Genomic DNA, 21,136 nt, shown 5'->3' with positions numbered 1-21,136 from the left:
CGCAGCTAGCGCGAAGGTCGGCACGGGGTGCGACCGAGGGATGAAGTCTGCGGATGAGTACGCTGGTGGACGAGAAGGGACACGCGGCAATTCCGAGAGACGAGAAGCCAGAGGGAAGCACGCTCGAGAAGACCGGAAGATGGGTTCGGGTGAGCCCTATTCTGGATGTCAGAGATCACCCAAGCAAGCGGAGCCGGAGCAGAAAGACCCGGACCAGAGGCGAGCTGAACCGGAGAAGAGAGCACGGACCAAAAGTCAATTGGGTTGACTTTTGGCTCCGGGGCGCCCGGAACTGTCCGGGGCGCTCGGAGCTGTTCGAGGCACCCGGAACCCTTCCGGGCGCCAGGAAGTGACTTTTTCACAGGATCGAGCTTTGACTAGATCCAACCGTTGGGGGATAAATTTTATCCCCCCCAAGGCGCCCGGAACCCTTCCAGGCGCCCCGACCAAGGCTATAAATATAGCCTTGGTCCAGAAGCTTTTCAACAATCACGATCATTCTATTTCCAAATACTTGTATGCTTTAGTTGTAGTTAAGCTTCTATTTTCTGCACTACATTGTTGTAAGAGGCTTCTCCGCCTGAAGGAGGTTTTGAGCTTAATCTTCCTTGGATTAACAACTACATCGGTTGTAACCAAGTAAACCTTTTGTGCCTCGCTTTTTCTTTATGCTTTTAATTATCTGCTTAATTCATTTTACAAGTGTTAGCTTAATCGTTCGAGGAAGGGTTGTCTGTTTTTAATTGATAGGTTATTTACCAACCCTTCTAGCCGGCCCAACGGTCTTACAAGTGGTATCAGAGCCGAGACCCCTCAGAAGGACTAACCGCCGTCTGAAGCAACAAAACGATGGCCGGAGCTAGCGAATATCCATCAACATTCGAGGGGGAGTTTTCTTCATGGAAGAAACAAATGGAGGTATACCTTAACTCAGAGCTTGGTATTTCTTTAATTTTAAAATCTGGTTATGAAGAACCGAAGAACACGAACGGAGAAAGACTCAATCCACTATAAAAAACAGGGCTTCAGAAACAAATTTTTAAAACGAAAATAAAATCTGTTTCATATCTATATAAATCAGAGACAGATTTAATACAGAATTATTAATCCGTTTCATTTTAGTAAATAATATATATTTTTAAAAAATTTAAGACAGAATTTAAAACAAATTTGAAACAAAATTACATATAAATTTTTATAAACAAAAATAAATATGAATTATAACAGAATTTGAGACAGTATAATTTCTGTGACAAATTTTGTTTATAAATTAATTAAAAGTTAAAACGGAAATAAAATCTGTTTCAGATTTATATAAATCAGAGACCGATTTAATACGGAATTATTAATTCGTTTCATTTTAGTAAATTATATATATATTTTTAAAAAATAAGATAGAATCTAAAACAAATTTAAAACGAAATTACATATAAATGTTTATAAACAAAAATAAATATGAATTATAAAATTTGAGACGGTATAATTTTTGTGACAAATTTGGTTTATAAATTAATTAAAAGTTAAAACGAAAATAAAATCTATTTCGAATTTATATAAATCAGATACATATTTATTACGTAATAATTAATTTGTTTAACTTTAATGAAATATAATATTTGAAAAGAAATTTAAAACAAATTTTGATACGAAGCTATGTATAAATTTTATTAAAAAAATAAATATGGATTATAAACGGAATTTGTGACCGTTTAAACATTTAATGAAAATTTTAAATGAAAATATATTCTATTTTATATTTATGTAAATCAGAGACATGAACTTAATATGTTCACTTTGACAAAATATAATATATGAAAAAACTTTAAGAAAGAATTTAAACCAAATTTAAAATGAAATTACATATAATTTTTTATAAACAAAAATAGATATGAATTAGATTTTCTAACCCTTTCTCCTCATCCTAATTTGGCTTTGGCTTTGTCTTTGGCTTTATCAGAGCAGGTACGAATTCTTTTCCCCCTCCTTTGATTTTTTTTCTCGTGCTTGGTGGCCATCTCATACGGCTGTAAGGTCGTTCGCAGCTGTGAGGTCGGCCGTAGTTGTGAGGTCGGTCGCAACCACTTGAGGTTGTCTATAGTTGCTTCTCAAGGTTGCAAGATTCGCGACCTTTTCAATTAGCCCCCTCATGCGACCGTGAGGTCGTCCATCCTACAGTCCCTAAATTCTTGTTATTTTTATTGATTTTTATTAATAATTGTGCACTTTTATTGTAAATTACGGTAATAAAATAATAATAATAATAATTAAATAATAAGATTTAATTGGGGAATAATCTTAACAGAATTTTTAGAAATTTTTAAGATTTTTTTTTCGGAACTCGTAAGGCGTAATTAGAGGGGATGTATTTGCGGGCTTGAGAAATGCATATTTGGAATATCCAATTTAGTAGGAGTTGATAAAAGAAATTACTTAGGCTTTAATTAAAATAAACCTAATTTTCTAATTTAATTAATCAATTTTGGTTATAATTCCTCACCGTGCCCTACTCCTCCCTAATCGCCGAACCCTTGCTCACCTTATCTCGTCGCCGCCCCGATTATTCCTCTTCTCTCGCGCTGTTTACTCTCTGCTCTTCTTCTTCTCCTCATCTTCTCCAACCGGCACCCCTTTCTCTTCTTCCGCGTCATCTTCCCTCCTCTGCCATCGTCTCCTCGTCGCGGAGGTCCTCACCGCGCCGATTGTCACGAGAGCACCGCCGACAGTAGTCCTTCTCTCCGCGATCCTCACCAACACCAAGCTCTCTGGGCTATCAGGCGGCCCGATCCTCTTCTACATTTTCCCCTTGCATCTCTGTCCTAGATGCAACCGGCGTCATCGCATCCGACCACAATACCTGCAATTTGGGTGGCTAGCGACGCTGCCATCTCTTTCACCGGCTGCCACTTCTTCCTCTTCCATCTGCCACCGTCGGAGAGCTGAGTACACAGGAGAGTAGGGTTGTTCTTCCGCGTATCAGCAGTTGCAAGGGGTTACCACGCGTTGCCCCCTTTAATTGTGCCGTGGCCATCTGTTCAGCCACAAGGAGGTATGAGATGTTGTCATCTCTATTCCTATTCCCTGTTTGACAGCCGTCACAGCTTATCAACAGATTGACATCTTCTGGATTGCAGATCCATTGCTGCGGTGACCCCATTTGTGCTTGGATTTGTGCCAATGTTGTGTATCAATGAATTTTGAGGCAGTGAGGGTTGTTGGACAGATTTACCATCGTCGAAAGTGCCACAAACTGCTAATAAGGGTAATAATCTGAACCTGATTAGATTTATTGGGTTGTTTCTTTTATCATGTTGGATGTGTGTTATGTTTCTTATTGAATGCTTATATCAAACTTGATCTCCCTTAATTAGATTGCACGCACTTGACTTTAATTGTTTCATGCACCCAACTTGTTTGATAAAATGTTCCGTAGTTAGGTTCTAATTTCTGCATGTCGTGTGTTCGGTGAAATGTCTCTTTCAATAGTTAGGTTCAATCTGATACATCTTAATTTACTTAACTCTTGCTTTGTATTGCTCTTTCAATTGTTAAGTTTTATGTCTTCATTTAAATTCAATTAGGTTAAGTTAGATTAGGTTTCTTTAATGCTCTAGGTTTTATTCCATGCTTAGTTTCGTTAATTACTTTATGTTGACTTTTATTTTCTGCAATTGTAGTTAGGTTAGACTTAGCTCTCAATTCTTACATTGTATTTTATTCATTAGGTTTGATTTTATACTTGCTTTGCTATTTCAAATCTTAGTCTTAGAATCCAAAATCCAAACTCCCTTGTTAATTCTTTAGCATTGACAACTATGGACTAATTAGTGGGTGATCATTGATACTGATTATGACTTTTGTACAATTTTAATTTATTTTGTATTAAACATTCTGATATTGTAAGACTTACTCGTTTCATATTTTGATTTGTTAGATTTTCTCAACAAAATTAGTTGGTTCATTAATCTGTACAAGAGAAGCAATTTATCTCATGAAATTCGAAGACAGGGAGAGCAATGAAGGCATGGATGCTATTAGCTCGAGGATGGAGGAACAAAATATTGAAAAGGAAAAAAAACTTGTTATTACATAAAGTAGGCAGAGGGAAGAAAATCTCAAGGAGATGATTCGAAAATGATTCAAGAAATGGAATGTACAAATCATTTATATCTAGGAAAATTTAGTCTTTATAGTCTGATTATTGGTCAAATTTGTTTGGATAATGTAAATATTGATTTATTTTAATGTTAATTGTATAATACATTTGGAATTAGAAGTTATTTCTTTTTAATAATTTTTAATTTATTTGAAATGAAGAATTATTAAATATATTGATGAAAAATATAAAAATATAATATAATAATATTTAATGATAAATTTAAAAATAAAATTATATACAGATTTATAAATAGAATTGTAAACTGATTTATAAACAAGATTAATAGTATATTTAAAATAAAATTAGAGACAGAATTTACATTTGAAATTAATTTTATTTTGTTAATTTGAAAACAGATTTATAAACAGTTTTTTCATCCGTTTCTAAAATTAGAGACGAAATATTTTCGTTTCAAAATTAGCTACGGGACTTTCACTAACGGATTTTTGAGATGAAATATTCCGTCTCAAACTTTCTTTAGAGACGGAAAAAGATTTTTAGAGACAGATTTTTTCGTCTATAAAGTCCTGTTTTCTTGTAGTGATCTACGTCTCTGGAACAAAAAGCAACGTAACGAATCGATGGCAAACGGACAGGCAGAATTTCATCTCCTAACCGTGATACCAAATGAAGATCTCAAAAGAATCGGCGAATACAACAACTCAAAAGAACTTTGTGAAAAGTTCTTAAAACTCTACGAAAAACCGATTGAAGCCATCCCCTCAATAGACATCGAGCCACCATCAGAATCCGAGATGGAAGAAATTACCGAGACAGCCCCAACAACCGAAGTACATCCCGAGATCAATGAAGGGGGAGAATCTTCGGAAGAAAGTAATTCAACAGGGGGAGAACCAACGGCCGACGAGGTAAGTAAGGTATGGACTCGAACCTCTGAACAACTGGTTCAATTAATCAAATTACCTGAAGATTTTTGCGAATAAAAAATTGAATCATCGAAAGAATTTTTAGAATTACAAAATGTTTTGATGAAAGATTCTTGCGAATCACAAAGTAATTTTTTGAAAACTTTTTCCGGATCTAAAATTTTTTCTGAAGTACAAATTATCTCGTTGAAAGAGTTTTTCGAATCACAAAATGATTTGACAAAAGAATCTTGCAAATTACGAAATATTTTTTCGAACAAAGTTTGCAAATTAGAGATATTATCGAAAGAGTTTTTCGGATAAGTAAATCTATTATCCACAGATTGTTGCAAATTTATGTTGTCAAAATACGTTTGCAAATTACAAAATATTTTATCGAACGAAGTTTGCAAATCAGAAGTATTGTCGAAAAACTTTATCAAGTTTATATTATCGAAATATCTTTACAAATTAGGAATTCAAAATACAATAGAAAATGACATGTTACAATTTGCACAAATTTCTACATGCTCAAAATTTCTTGCTTCAAAGTTAAGAAATTATGATAAATTAAAATGGAAATTTAAAATTTTCTGATAAAAGCATTAGAATATATAAATAAATAAATGCATAGAAAATTTCTTTTAATGTTATCAATTCTCTTAAATTTTCTTGCATAAATTTTTCGGCTTAGAAAGTTTTTAATTATTGATAACGAATACTTAGAAGTTTTTTTTCAAAAGTTATTTCTTGACTTAGAAATTTTCCTTGACTTGGAAATATTTTCCTTGAAAATCATTGAGATATATTTTCATTATATTAACCTTTAGATCTTGCTTTGAACCCCATTTTTTTGTGATCAAAGGGGGAGAAGGAAAGTATAAGTCTAGGGGGAGGTACAAATTGAAAATTAAATTTTTTTTAATATTTAATTTTTTCTATCTTGTTGCACATTATTGCAATAACTTGTTTTAATTTTATGTCTAGTTTTGACCCTAGCTTAACTTGGGTTGATCACACCAAAAAGGGGGAGATTGTTGGAACCCCAAGGTTGTTTTGGTGTGATCAACAAATTAAGTTTGGTCCTGCGTTGTTTCTAACCTTGTGTCTAAGTGTGTAGGAGCTTAGGAGCACAGGTACTCGAGCGGAAGACGCAGCTAGCGAGAAGGACGGCACGCTGTGCGTCCGAGGGAGGAGGTGCTGCGGAAGAGTACACCGGTGGATGAGAAGGAAGTGTGCGCGGTGGTTCCGAGGTACGAAAGCCGGAGCGGAAGATTGTTCGGGGAGCAAGAGACGCAGCTAGAGCGAAGGTCGGCACGGGGTGCGACCGAGGGACGAAGTCTGCGAATGAGTACGCTGGTGGACGAGAAGGGACACGCGGCAATTCTGAGAGACGAGAAGCCGGAGGGAAGCACGCTCGAGAAGACCGGAAGATGGGTTCGGGTGAGCCCTATTCCGGATGTCAGAGATCACCCAAGCAAGCGGAACCGGAGCAGAAAGACCCGGACCAGAGGCGAGCTGAACTGGAGAAGAGAGCACGAACCAAAAGTCAATTGGGTTGACTTTTGGCTCCGGGGCGCCCGGAACTGTCCGGGGCGCCCGGAGCTGTCCGGGGCGCCCGGAACCCTTCCGGGCGCCCGGAAGTGACTTTTTCACAGGATCGAGCTTTGACTCGATCCAACAGTTGGGGGATAAATTTTATCCCCACAAGGGCACCCGGAACCCTTCCAGGCGCCCCGATCAAGGCTATAAATATAGCCTTGGTCCAAATGCTTTTAAGCAATCACGATCATTCTAATTCCAAACACTTGTATGCTTTAGTTGTAGTTAAGCTTCTTTTTTCTGCACTACATTGCTGTAAGAGGCTTCTCCGCCTGAAGGAGTTTTTGAGCTTAATCTTCCTTGGATTAACAACCACATCGGTTGTAACCAAGTAAACCTTTTGTGCCTCGCTTTTTCTTTATGCTTTTAATTATCTGCTTAATTCATTTTACAAGTGTTAGCTTAATCGTTCGAGGAAGGGTTGCCTGTTTTTAATTGATAGGTTATTTACCAACCCTTCTAGCCGGCCCAACGGTCTTACAGTTGCTCCACAACTTCTTGTGATGTAACAAAATCATGATCAACAATATCTTGTGGTTCCTATTCAATTTCCATCAAGGTGTCAATGCTAGTTTATGTATCTTGAGTTTCTTCAAGATCGACTTTACTGCCACTAGTTTTTTTAGAAATAAATTCCCTTTCTAGAAAAATACCAATTCTGACAACAAACACTTTACCTTGTGTGGAATTATAAAAGTAATATCCCTTTGTTTCTTTGGGATATCCTATAAAGTAGCACTTGCCTAATTTGGGTCCTAGTTTATGTGTGACTTCTCGTAGAATGTAAGCCTCACAACCCAAATCTTCATGAAAGACATCGTGGGACTCTTCCTAGTCCATATCGTATATGACATCTTTATTGTTGGGTTTTTCGGGCCGCAAAAACTACTTTTTTGCGTTGCGGAAGCCCCGAAATTCCCATGCCATGGATCCGTGCGAAGAAATAAAATTTCGTAAAACTTTCATGTACGAGTTTTCTAAGCCTAGATCTACTTTAGATCTACAAGATAAGAATTTACCCTTGATGCGAAGCCCTTCGCTTAATCCTGCTCGTCCACGGTTCGCCGGATCTCGAGAGTATCAAAGTAAATACTCCTCTATGTGTATCCACACAAGCAAGAGATGGAGAAGAAATCTTGAGTGTGCTAGCACTCCAAGAAGTCTCGGCCAAAGAGGAGGAGAGGGAGAGAAGAGAGCAATGAGGAAGAAGATGAGAGTTACTCCACAAAATGAAAACTCCCACACAAGAATGAATGTGGCTGGCCATTTCATGGAGGAGTTTTAACCCTATGGGATACCAAGAGTCACAACTCTTGGTAACTCCCATGAGGTGGCATCCCACTTAAACAACCATGATGATGTGAAGCATTATCATTAGTCCACTTAATGCCAACTCACCAATGAGGTGGCAAATGGTCAAGTCAAACTTGACCCTTCATCTTCCTCTCAAATCAAGTCAAACTTGACCACTTCTCTCCCATGGTTGATCAGATCTAACCATTGGTTCAAGTCAATTTTAATTTAATGAATCTCTATTCATTGAATTAAATTGACACAATGAGTCTAAGTCCAAATTAGACTCATCTGACACATGAACCAAATTGAGTCCAACTCAATTAGCCTAATTTGGATTACTCTTAATCCAATTTAGTTCATCACATGAACCTAATCCTTTAGGTTCATCAAATAAACCTAATCTCCATCTAATTACCCTTTGTGTGTGACCCTATAGGTTCTTGTAACGTTGGCAATGCTCCTAAACCCATTTAGAAGTATAAGTAATGAGCGGTATCTAGCAACACATCATTACTACCCAAGTTGCAAGAATGTTGAGATCCAACATCACCTTGTGACTACTAATTGTGACTCCTCACAATATATGACAAATGTCCTTCTATCTTTGACATCTAGATTGATCAATGTGAGGCATATACCGTGTCATCCTCTAATCAATCTAAATCTTAAATCCCAAGTAGACTCACTCAATCAAATGAGCTCAATATCTCATATTGACTCATTTGGGCATGGCCATGCACTTAGTGGTCTCACTCTATCAAGAATATCGATGTCACTCCCATCATATAGGAGGGATAGATCCCATCTACTTGACTCACATCCCTCCGCATAATTTGTTACATACCTAGTAATCGCCTTTATAGTCCACCCAGTTACGGGTGACGTTTGACGAAGCCAAAGTACGTAACTCCTTATGTAGGGAACCATGGTGACTTCAGGTCCAAGGACTAATAGTCATACTAATAGCCACATTAGAAAGTATATGACACTCATATAACGATCCTTGATACTTTCTCATGGCGGGTCATTCAGTATACATTCTCCAATGTATACCCATGTGTCAACTTGATATCTCCATATCCATGACTTGTGAGATCAAGTCATCGAGTCACTACAAGAATTTTTGCATTCAACAACACCCAATAGACAACGCTTTTTAATAAAAACGTTGTCGTTCTTTGTTTTACAACGCTTTTAGTGAAAAGCGTTGTCTATGGTATTTACTTTTTACTAAAGACAACGGTTTTTAATGAAGTGTTGTCTTTAGTGTTGTTGTTTATGGTCAAAGACAACATTTTTTTAAAAAACATTTTTTAAAGTGTTGTGTATGTTTCCCCTAAACTCACTTAAAATAAATTCGCAGCCCTCGCTTTGCTAAACTCTAAACCCTCAACGCGCGCGCGCCTTCTCCTCACCACTCCTCTCCACGAGTGCCTTCTCCTCTCCTTCTCCTCTCCACGAGCGCCTTCTCCTCTCCACTCCTCTCCACGAGCGCCTTCTCCTCTCCACGAGCGCCTTCTCCTCTCCTTGCCGCGTGATCTCCTCTGAACCCTAATCTCGACCCAAACTCCTCACGCAAAACTCCTCACGCCGGCCCAACTCCTCCAAGTCGAGATCCCTAATCTCGCATTTCCCCATCTCCTCAATCAAAGTCAGCTTACCCTTCCTAATCTTCTCACGGCTCCTCAACTCCTCTGAACCCTTCGATCTTAGTTCCTTCCTCGCAGAGCAGATTCGAGAGTAGGAGGAACGGAAGAAAGAAAGGTAAAATTTCTTCCATCCCTCTAGAATAAGATTTTGTTTATTTTTGATTATTTTCCGAACTAGCCATTTTGCCGGATTCATACTGCATCAATTTTCCCCCTCCCCTGATTGTATTTTCTCATGATTTAATCTGGAATTTTTAAACGTTTAGCTATAGACTTTGGCAGTAGGTATTAATCCTTAAAAATAGCATGAAGCATATAACATGCTATCCTTTTTTCTCAAATTCAGTGTGAAGCTGTTGGCCAAGTTGTAGATATTATTCACATTCCAGCCTTTCTTTGTCGTCAGGTATAATGTGCAGCTTGAAATTAATCAATCTCTAGTGTTATTCTACTATTATTTTTATTGTGTACCCTTAATGCGCAGAGAATATCTCTCATTTTTATTGTATCTAAAACTTGTGTTCTGCATTATCTCATCTTAATTCTGGGCAGTGACTTGTGCCTACTCAGTTTGTTGAATTTATATCAACTACTATTGTTATATTTATGTCACTTGCCTTCTAAGAGCTTAATGGCTTAAGTATGATTTAATACATCATGCACTATTGCATTGAGTTGCTTATGTTGATGTCCCTTTGAGGAAGTTGCAGATTCTCAAGTGCTAAAGAAACAAAGTTGCTTATTATAAGTTATAATTCAAGCATTTTCCTGGAATGGTTTCATTTTTCAACTAAAGGTTAACATGTTTCAATAGAGAATATGTTTTGGTGAATGCTCCAATATTATATGACTCTACAATTTATACCAAGGCAAAAGTACCTAACTACCTATACGTAGACTCTAACAAACATGTACATATGGATAATATAGATAACTAGGTTATCTCCCCAAGTGAGAAATTTGCTATTGGGATTGCATTTTGATGAGAAACCTGTATGGTCAAAAATTTTCAGGTAGAAATACAATTTTGATTAATTGTTTAAATATTTTGTTATAGTTTCACACTATTGTTTGTGTTAATATTTTTAGGTATTAGCTCATTGTTGATTGATTAGTTATAAAGAATGGACAAAGATTGGATGTCAAAGGATAGACTATCACGTGAATATGAGAATGGAGTTGAGTCTTTCTTGCAATTTGCAATGGAAAACACTAATGATCCGAATATGGGAATATCTTGCCCATGTGCAAAATGTGGCAATCTAAAGAAGAAAAATATACAAACTATCAGGGCACATCTGTATTGTAACGGTATAGATATGACATATCATACATGGATATGGCACGACGAAAGATCTACGATAGGGATTTCACAAAATGAAAGTGACCAAGTAGGGCCAAATGAATATGTTCGTGAGGAACCAATAAATATGGTTCATGATGCATATGATAGTTATGCTGAGAATCCAACCCAATTCAATAAGCTTCTTGAAGATGCCGAGACACCTTTATATCCGGGATGCACTAAATTTACAAGGTTATCTGCAATTGTGAAATTATTCAACTTGAAGGCCAAATATAGTTGGAGTGATAAAAGTTTCACTGACCTACTCAGTTTGTTAGGAGAAATACTTCCAGATGACAATAAATTGCCTTTATCTCTGTATGATGCAAAGAAAAGCTTATCTGCATTAGGGATGGATTATGTAAAAATTCACGCTTGTCCTAATGATTGTATCTTATACCGGAAGGAGTATGAGGATTTAACTAATTGCCCTACTTGCGGGATGTCAAGGTGGAAGTTGGGAAAAAAAATATGATAAATGAAGGAATTCCTGCCAAGGTTTTGTGGTACTTCCCCCCTATTCCAAGATTTCAAAGAATGTTTTGGAATAAAGAGATATCTAAGGAGTTGACTTGGCATGCCGAAAAAAGACTTTGTGATGGATATTTACGCCATCCAGCTGATACACCTTCTTGGAAAATAGTTGATCGCAAATGGCCAGATTTTGGTATTGAGGCAAGAAATCTCAGATTGGCTATATCAGCTGATGGGATGAATCCTCATGGTTTAATGAGTTCTGCATATAGTTGTTGGCCAGTTTTAATGATTACTTATAATCTTCCTCCATGGTTGTGTATGAAGAGAAAATTTATGATGCTCACATTGTTAATTTCTGGTCCCAAACAGCCGGGAAATGATATTGATGTTTACTTAGCACCTCTAATTGATGACTTAAAATGCTTATGGGATATAGGTGTCGAAGCATATGATGCATATCGCCAAGAAACTTTTATGCTTAGGGCTATCTTATTATGGATGATCAATGATTTTCTTGCATATGGGAACATGTCAGGATGCATTGTGAAAGGATATCATGCATGTCCTATTTGTGGTGAAGATACCTATTCAACAAGGTTGAAGCATAGTAGGAAAATGTCTTATACAGGTCATAGAAGGTTTCTACCTGCAACTCATCCTTATCGAAGGCAACGGAAGGCATTTAATGGGAACCAAGAATTTAACCCTGCTCCAAAACCATTAAGTGGCGATGAAGTTTTTGAAAGAGTTGAAAGAATTAATTGTCATTGGGGAAAAATGAGTAGAAAGTCTCAGTCGAATGATGATGTAAAATCATGCTGGAAAAAAAAATCAATTTTCTTTGAACTTCAGTATTGGAAACATCTATACATTTGACATGTTCTTGATGTGATGCACATTGAAAAGAATATTTGTGAAAGTCTTATCGGAACGTTACTTGATATTCCAGGAAAAACAAAGGATGGAGTAGCAGCGAGATTAGACCTTTTGGAAATGAATGTCAGGACAGATTTGGCACCAAGGATGGGGGAGAAGAAAACATTTTTGCCAACAGCCTGTTATACACTTAGTAAGGATGAGAAAAGGAAAATTTTGAATTCTTTGTTTGGAATACAACTTCCATCATGTTACTCATCTAATGTTAAAAACCTCGTGTCGTTGAAGGACTTAAAACTTATTGGCCTTAAGTCACACGACTACCACGCTTTAATGCAACAATTGCTTCCTGTGGCGATACGTGGTGTTTTGCCCAAACATGTTAGAGACACTATCACTCGCTTGTGTTTCTTCTTCAATGTGTTATGTAATAAAGTGATAGATGTTTCAAGGATGGATGATATGCAAAGAGAGATTGTGACAATATTGTGTTTACTTGAAAAGTATTTCCCCCTTCATTTTTTGATATAATGATTCATTTAAGTGTTCATCTTGTGCGGGAGGTGAAACTGTGTGGACCGGTTTGGTATAGGTATATGTATCCATTTGAAAGATACATGAAGATTTTGAAAGGTTATGTGCGAAATCGCAATCGACCTGAAGGGTGTATGGCTGAATCTTATATTGTTGAAGAGGCTGTTGAATTTTGCTCAGACTATCTGTCTAGTGTGCACACAATTGGGATCCCATCAAGTCATCGACAAATAGAACTTACTAAGCCTTTATCAGGTGCAGTAGTCTACTCCACTACTCACGATGAGTTGACGCAAGCACATCGTTATGTATTGGCAAATGATGCTTGAGATTGATCTCTATATCGAGTAATGTATCTAACTTATTAATATTTTAATGTGGTTTGCTTACATTCTGTTGGTTTATTTATACCAAATAATTTGATTAGGGAACACATGACGTATTTGAATGCAAGATTTCCTCGTAAGGCTAAGTCCAAGAAGTGGTTACAAGATGAGCATAATCGAACGTTTATTACTTGGTTGCGTGATCGTGTAAGTTTCTTTAGTATTACATATTGGCATACATTCATTTTCATATTTATGCATAATTAAAATTTTATTGCATAAAAAATTTAGGTTGCTGATGTAGTTGACCATTCCACTCATCAAGTTTCAGAAAGATTGATGTGGATAGCTCGCGGGCCTAACAAGCAAGTACTAAAATACTCTAGCTATTTGATTGATGGGGTTACTTATGCTACAAAAGAGCGTGATGCTATACGAGTTGTTCAAAACTCCGGAGTCAGCTTAGTTGCAAAGACAATGCAAGTTGCAAGTGCAAAGGATAAAAATCCTATTGTGTCAGATATGGTTTTTTATGGAGTTATAGAAGAAATATGGGTAGTTGATTACCATAAATTTCAACTTCCAATGTTTAAATGTAATTGGGTGGAGCATAATAACGGCATTAAAGTAGATGATCTTGGTTTCACATTGGTAAACCTCAATAGACTTGGATTCAAATCTGACGCTTTTATCCTGGCAAGCCAAGCAAAGCAAGTATTTTACATTGAAGATCCCGAAGATCCTTTATGGAGTGTTGTACTTGCAACACCAAACAGAGACTACTTTGAATACCTAAAGGGCGAAGAGTTAGAGGACACTGCTATCCACTATCAATGTTTTAGTAGGGGGTTACCATCAATGGATATTGACGGAGAAGATGATAATGAAATGGAAGTTGGATTGACAATATTTAATTGCTGAATTTTTGCTTTTGAATATAAGTGTGTAAACAATTTACCTATGAGGATGAATTTGTGGACAATATTAATATGTTATATTCCTCACTTTAATTCGAATCAGATATGTTGTGATGTTGCTGCAAGTTTCTGCTTTTATCTTTTATTTTTTTTCATACTGTTGTGAATTTGTTGGTGTAAATATATCATCTTGCTGTGAGTTTATGCATGTTTCTAACTAAACTTATGTTGATCAGTCTAAGTTGTTACAGATCAATGGATTCTACTAGAAAGAGTAAGAGAATAGGGCAACTTGCAAAGTTGGACAAGGGTAAAGAAGTCATTACAGCTGCCCGTGAAGAGAGTTGCGAGGGTGATAAAGTGTTGGATTCCAAAGACACTATCTCCTCAAGAACTTCTAGAGGTCGCACACAGTTGGATAAGATTACAAAGCAAAGAATGCAAGGTATTAGAAATGAGGTGTCATTCAATAATTTTGGACAACCGATAGGACCAGCTGATGTAGCCATGCAAAGTTACATTGGTGTCTTGGCTCGGCAAAAGGTTAATATTAAATACAAGACATGGAAGCAAGTCCCAATTGCTGTCAAAGAATTAATATGGGAATCAGTCAATGTAAGCAAGTTAGCATGTTTTAACAATTATAATATTTCACTACTAATGATAGATATATTTTATGTTTGTCTTAATTAATCTTATTAATGTTTTCCACTTATTTGATGTACAGTTGATTTATAATGTTGACTCAAAGTGGAAAAAGGGATGTTTGAGGTCTGCAAATAGTAAGTGGAGGCAATACAAGACCCATCTCACCCAAAAATTTATTTTAAGCAGGCGTGACAAACCTGAGGAGTTGAATGAGCCACCTGTTGGCTTTGAAATTACAAGAGAAGATTGGCGTGCGTTTGTCATTAGTCGCATTTATGAAGATTTCATTGTAAGATTCTAAATTTTTTCTTTTGAAACTATTCGATCATAATTCATTATGTATTATTCAAATTTGATATGTCGCCTGTTTGAAATAACTAGAAACTCAGTGATCAACAAAAAGAGCGAAGGAAAAAAATAGATATCCTCATCGACTCTCACGCAAAGGGTATGCACGCTTTGCTGAAGAAATTGTAAGTATTTTTAAAATATATTTCCTCTAAGAACCCTCTAATTGATTCACATTAAATTATTTCACATTTGTTATTTGATTTTTCTTTGTTGTAGGGGACTGAATTATGTGATGATAATGACATCAATAGAGCTATTATGTGGAAGAAAGGACGCGCCAACAAAGGAGGAGAGTTTGAAGGTGAAGATTTGGTGGACACAGTACACAAGATTGTAAGTAAATTTTCATGTTCTTCTGATAATGACTTCAATATATCTTCTAGTTTTCGAGAGTAAAGTTGCATGCATGCATACCCTTTGCGTGAGGAAGCCAAGGCAAGCAGTGCAATGAGGAGTTTAACAGCCATTCCTTGCATAGCTTGAATTCTCAGTACTAGAGCATGTATTGAGGAAGTAAATGGTGAATGAATGCATTGAGAGCTTAGAGGTGACGGGTTTATATAGAACAGATGTGGATTTACTAGGTATCTAGGTTTGAAATGTTCTTACTTGGAGAAGAGATCAAGTCGAAAAGTCTATTACATGCAGTGGTTTCCTTTTGCTGCAATCAATTAATGGTGAATGCATTGAGAACTTAGAGGTGATAGCTAGAGTTTCTATAGAACAGATGCAGATAAATCAACCAGGTTTGAAACGTTCTTGGCAGTAAGCAATTTGTAAGCTTCAGTAACCCAAGGGCCAGTAAAGTTGTTCCCCAGACCACTGCTCTGAAGCTTCTATTATGTTTTCCCACTTGATTGGTGACAAATAAAGCTCCTTGTCTCCTTGAGCATTCTCTTTGTGCTGTTTTAGTTTGAATTAAAGCATAAGATTCATGAATCGAACTTGAGAGGTTGGGAACAACTTTACTTTTGATTATTCTTTCCTGCAACTCCAGACAATTAGCTTCAATTATGTGGTGGTCCTCTCTTTATGGGTTTGTGTAGTGAAAATTTATTAAAATTTTGTCATTTTATTAAACTTGTAGTCAATTGCTCAATCAAATATGTGCCTTTTTTAGAACTGTGCAGAAGTAAATATATGATTGAATGCCAAAAAAGGAAAAAATATTTCAAAGTCAACTTCATATTTGTTCAATATGACTTACTAAGCACTTGACTTGAGCTATCACGGGAAGAACCGGCCTGGACATCAGTATTTTTTAAACCAATATTGCATATCCTTGGTAATTATCCTTGGTAAAGTACTGATAATTCTTTTTAATGTTGCATTACAGGATGAATATATACAGCAAAAGAGGGAGGGTAAGCTGCAATGCGAAGGAGCAAAAGAGGATATTCTTACCAAGGCACTTGAAACTCAGGAATATTCTGGGCGTGTCCGGGGTATCGGAGGTCATATCAACCCAACAATCTATTTCAATGTTGGTAGAACAAGGAAGAAATATGATGTTACCCTAGATATAATCGCTGAGCATAAAAGGGAGCTGAAGGAGGCGAAGATGCAAATTTTAGAACAAGATGTACGCATCCAAAAACTTGAAGCATTAATGCATAAAAGGGGTGCATGGGACAATTCAATTGATGACAAAGGCAGTTGCTCGGTGAAGTTTCATCAGAAGAATATTGAAGAAGATGACGTACAGATTGTGGGTAAAGACGAAGTTTTACAGGTAAAATACAAGTTATAGTGATATTCATTATTATTATAGCATTATAAACTAAATATAATCAACATGGTTTTTTTTAATATTTTAGGGTCAATCATTGCATTGACATTGGAATCTTGCTCAAATATTGCTGCATATGGTACAATTGTTTGTTTCAATGGCATGGAAAAAATGCTTCATGGTATTCCATTTCCCAAGAATTGCATTCGAGTCTCCATTGATCAAGCAGTGGACAAATCCGCTCCTTTGCCATATCCAATTCCAAGTGAATGTGAAGTAATTGGTGATGCCATAGGAACTGTTGTGGCTTGGCCTGAACAGCAGATTGTGAAGCAAGATGAGGTATATGAGATATTATATTTCTAATTATATTGTCACTTTATTATTATATTTCTAATTATATTGCCACTTTATTATTATTCAACCTAGCTATCTAACTTGTTTATATTTGAAATTATTAGAAGCCTAGAAGGAAGAAGTTTGAACGAAAAAAATCAAAACCTACTTTGTCAACAAGTGTCCCAAGAGCATTACATATGTTATATTGTTATAGTAAGCATGCTCTAGATGGAGGAAAATGTATATCAATGTGCTTAGATAATGAAGTGTTTGATGAAGATTGTGAACTTTTTCTTGACCTTGAGGACATCAATTCTTTGTATCATTTGGAGTCAATTTCAGGAAATTTGATCGTTGCCTACATATGGTAAGTAAGTTTATTTAAGCAATTTCAGCAACTTTTTCATCACATGTTTGCTTCCCAATTTTAGCAACTTATTATGGTTTATTGTTACAATTTCACCAACTTATTATGAGTGATCATTATTTTTTAATCCACATGATTGTTTTGTATCTAAATTTTATTATTTAGTATCTAAATATTATTTTCTCAGTTGCAACTGCATTGCTTTACTTATGCTGGGAAATTACTGCATTGCTTTATGTTTGCTGGGAAATTCTAATATCTAGCAAGACAGAAAATCCCTGATTTGAACTGCAAGAAGTTTACTAATATTGTTGTGTGAACAAGTTTACTCTTGAAAAATTCAACTTCTAGTAATTTTCTCATACCATGTTATTCTCATTAAGTTAATAGTTCATCATTTCTATTGAGAGGTTTACTAATATCAATTGATGTGGTACACTTTACATAAATATAGCTCATTCATTTTCAACCGGCCCTTAATGTTTGCCTTCTGCCATTTGTTCTTCTAGATAGGAAGTACTTTGCTCATATCTTTTTTCTTGTATATTTTTAAGTATCTTAAATGTGCTTGTCCTCAAGAAATAAAAGAATTTGCATGTATACATTTCTGGTATGTTTAATATGCAAGACTGTTCATAGTAAGTTCTCATGTATGGATGTTACTATCATCAGCCATAACTTAGTGTTATGAGTGATCATTATTTTTTCCAACTTATTATGAGTGTTTTGTATCTAAATTTTATTATTTAGTATCTAAATATTTTTTTCTTTGCAATGATAGGTGTCTGTATAAAAAGATGGTGAAAGATACCAAGACAAAGAAATTCAGATTTATGAATCCTCACAAACTCCCATATCTGGCAAAAACGGCACAAGACAAATCAGTTAAGCTTGAAACCCTGAATCAAAGGGCAACTCTTTTAGCAGATAAGCTGACAAGTGCATCAACAGATCAACTAGTGTTAGTGCCATGTAATGTCGGGTAAGCAAGAAGTAAAACATCACTTTCAATTGCTTCCTTTCGATAATTTATTCAATTTTATGATCTAATCCTATGTATTTGCCTAGTTTCCATTGGAATCTTAGTGTTATTGAACCTTACAAGGATGCTATTTACCTGCTGGATTCCCTAAGTTGCCGCATTCGCGATGATGATTCAAAATACGTAATGGAAATGTGAGTTCAGATTTCTTTTAGTAAATATTTATTATAATAAAAATCTTATTTAACAAATATTCTTAACGTATGAAGGGCCTTAAAATTGTTTAATTCAACCAAGGGAAGGAAAGGTAGGAAAAATGTTAAGTGGGAAGTAGTTAAGGTATGTGTACTTTTGTTTAACATATATTGTAATGTGTATAATTTTCATTAACAATTTGACTCTAATTACTATATATAGGCTCCTCAACAACCGGATGCGAAACAATGTGATTTTTTTGTGATGCGATTTATGAGAGAAATTATTGAAGAAGTTGAGACTATTGAGAGAGATTCGCTGCAATCAATAGTAACATTATTTAGCTTATCTCAAATTATTTGACATAAACTATTTAAAATTGCAAAGTGATCAGTGTTGATTATTTTTTCCATTAACATAAATTGTGTATGCTCACAGTTCACAAAAATAGGGTACTCTCGTGAACAAATTGATGAGGTTCGGTCCGAGTTGGCGGAGTGCATACAAGATCATATTTATGAATAGGTATGGAATGATAGTTGCCATAATTCTATTTAGATTTAAGTTCATGGAATGGTGGTTTTTTTGGTGGAATCATAGTTAATGCCAATTTTTTGATGCAGTGCATAGTTACCAGATCGACCTTGAGCAATTGACCCCAAAGAAAAGTTGTCAATGAAGTTTAAAAACTTGTGAAAATTTTTAGTGAATGATGATGTTTTGTGAATGATGATGTTTTGGAAAAATTGTCACTTAGGTGAAAGGATGTTTTCTGGATTAATATGCAAGTACAAAGCAATGTATTATATGTTATTCTGTAAAGTTCTGTCCGTGTAAATTATCTAGTTTCTTTATCTAGCTTTTGTTCCACTATTGGGTTTGTTTTTCTAATAATTACTCGTGCAGCAAAATACTGAGCAAGAAGTTGTAGATCTTATAATCAGGTAAAGTAGAAAAAGTTAACTACTTCATTATGCTTTCATCTTAGTATTTGTATATTTGATTTGTCTTCTTTGAACCAGCTTCAAGTCAAAAAGCCAGATCCTCTAGATAGCTGTTAAAAATAAGGTATTATTTGGTTTGTCAGTGATCTTAATATTTGGTAATATTTGGTCTTTGATGCTCACGACAGAGTTCCAACGCTGCATGATTACCTTGTTCAAGCAGATTGCTCGCTGCCTCAGTAGCTCGCATTTTCAGGTTTGTTTCATCATTGATATTCCTTCTTTTTAGTGTTCTATATTAAAAGGAAATACTAACTGTCGATGAGATTGTTATCCTCTTGCTTGAACATGAACCAAAGTATATAAATTTGACCTTTTGATCTGAAAGTATAAAAAAAAGTTAATTGGATACTAGTTTTTTATATTTTTTTTTGCAGTTGCATTTGTTGTATTTTCATATGTTTCTCAGTGAACTTCTAAACAATTCTTTTTTCATTAATTTATTAAGGCTTATTATAAGTTTCAGTTTGATGGTGCAAATTGTTTTCTTTTGTAATCCATCTGTTTCTTCTTTGGTTTAGGAAAGTTGAAGTGAATCCCTTGATAGCTGTTTCATAGGTTTGTTCCATTATTTTCCAGTACGTACTGGAATCACTATCAATAGCCCTCAAGGACTGTTTACAACCTTGCAATCAAATTAATTGGACTTATAATCTAATGTATGGTCATCTGGAGCATGAATATTGGAGGATTCATGAATGACTCTTCGGATGATGAATGTATGTCATTTAATATTGGTTCATGTATTTATTTAGATACATCTTGAGTATTCCCTATAAATACCCTATGTATTTAACAATTCAAAGATGAAGAAAATCAGAAGTAGTTGAACACTAACACTTGGACGCCAACATTTTTGAGTTGGCGCCTAGATTTGACCATCTAATAGACACGGCTAAAGGATCAACTTCTATGAACACCCTTAATAACTTATACAGATATTTGTGAACAATTAGGTTGGTGGCTATCATTTATCCTCCCTTTTTGTTGTTTTTTCCATGTACCCAATGCAGCTTTCATTTCAAAGGTTCCAAGCTGATGAACAAGGATGGGTGGACACAATCAAGTCAGTGCGATTTGGAGGAGCTGTCAGGATTAGTACCATGGATTGGCTTGGGCAATCTCAATATTTGCGTCAAACTGTCTTCTGGCCTTCCCTATCATCTGCAGTATCTGAGGTATACTATGCACATTTACCGTGAATTTTCCTTATTGAGCTTGGGCTAGTGACGGTTACGAATGTATTTTATTTCAAGAACCGTATAAGCAAGTGTTCGTGCATCTAGTTTTATAACAATGCACTTCGTATCTTTGATCTAAAAAGCTTCTGAAACAAGTCATCTTCTCCAAGCATGCCCTGGTCAACATGCTAGTCACCTACTGGAGTCATTTCCTCGATGGCACGGATGAATACCTGAAATCCATCCTCTACTCCACCATTCTTTGCCACTCCTCAAGCCGAAACAACTGCAAAGGT

Source organism: Zingiber officinale, chromosome 4B (genome assembly GCF_018446385.1).
Source record: "Zingiber officinale cultivar Zhangliang chromosome 4B, Zo_v1.1, whole genome shotgun sequence".
NCBI classification, from domain to species: Eukaryota; Viridiplantae; Streptophyta; class Magnoliopsida; order Zingiberales; family Zingiberaceae; genus Zingiber; species Zingiber officinale.
Note: the sequence above shows the minus strand (reverse complement) of the source record.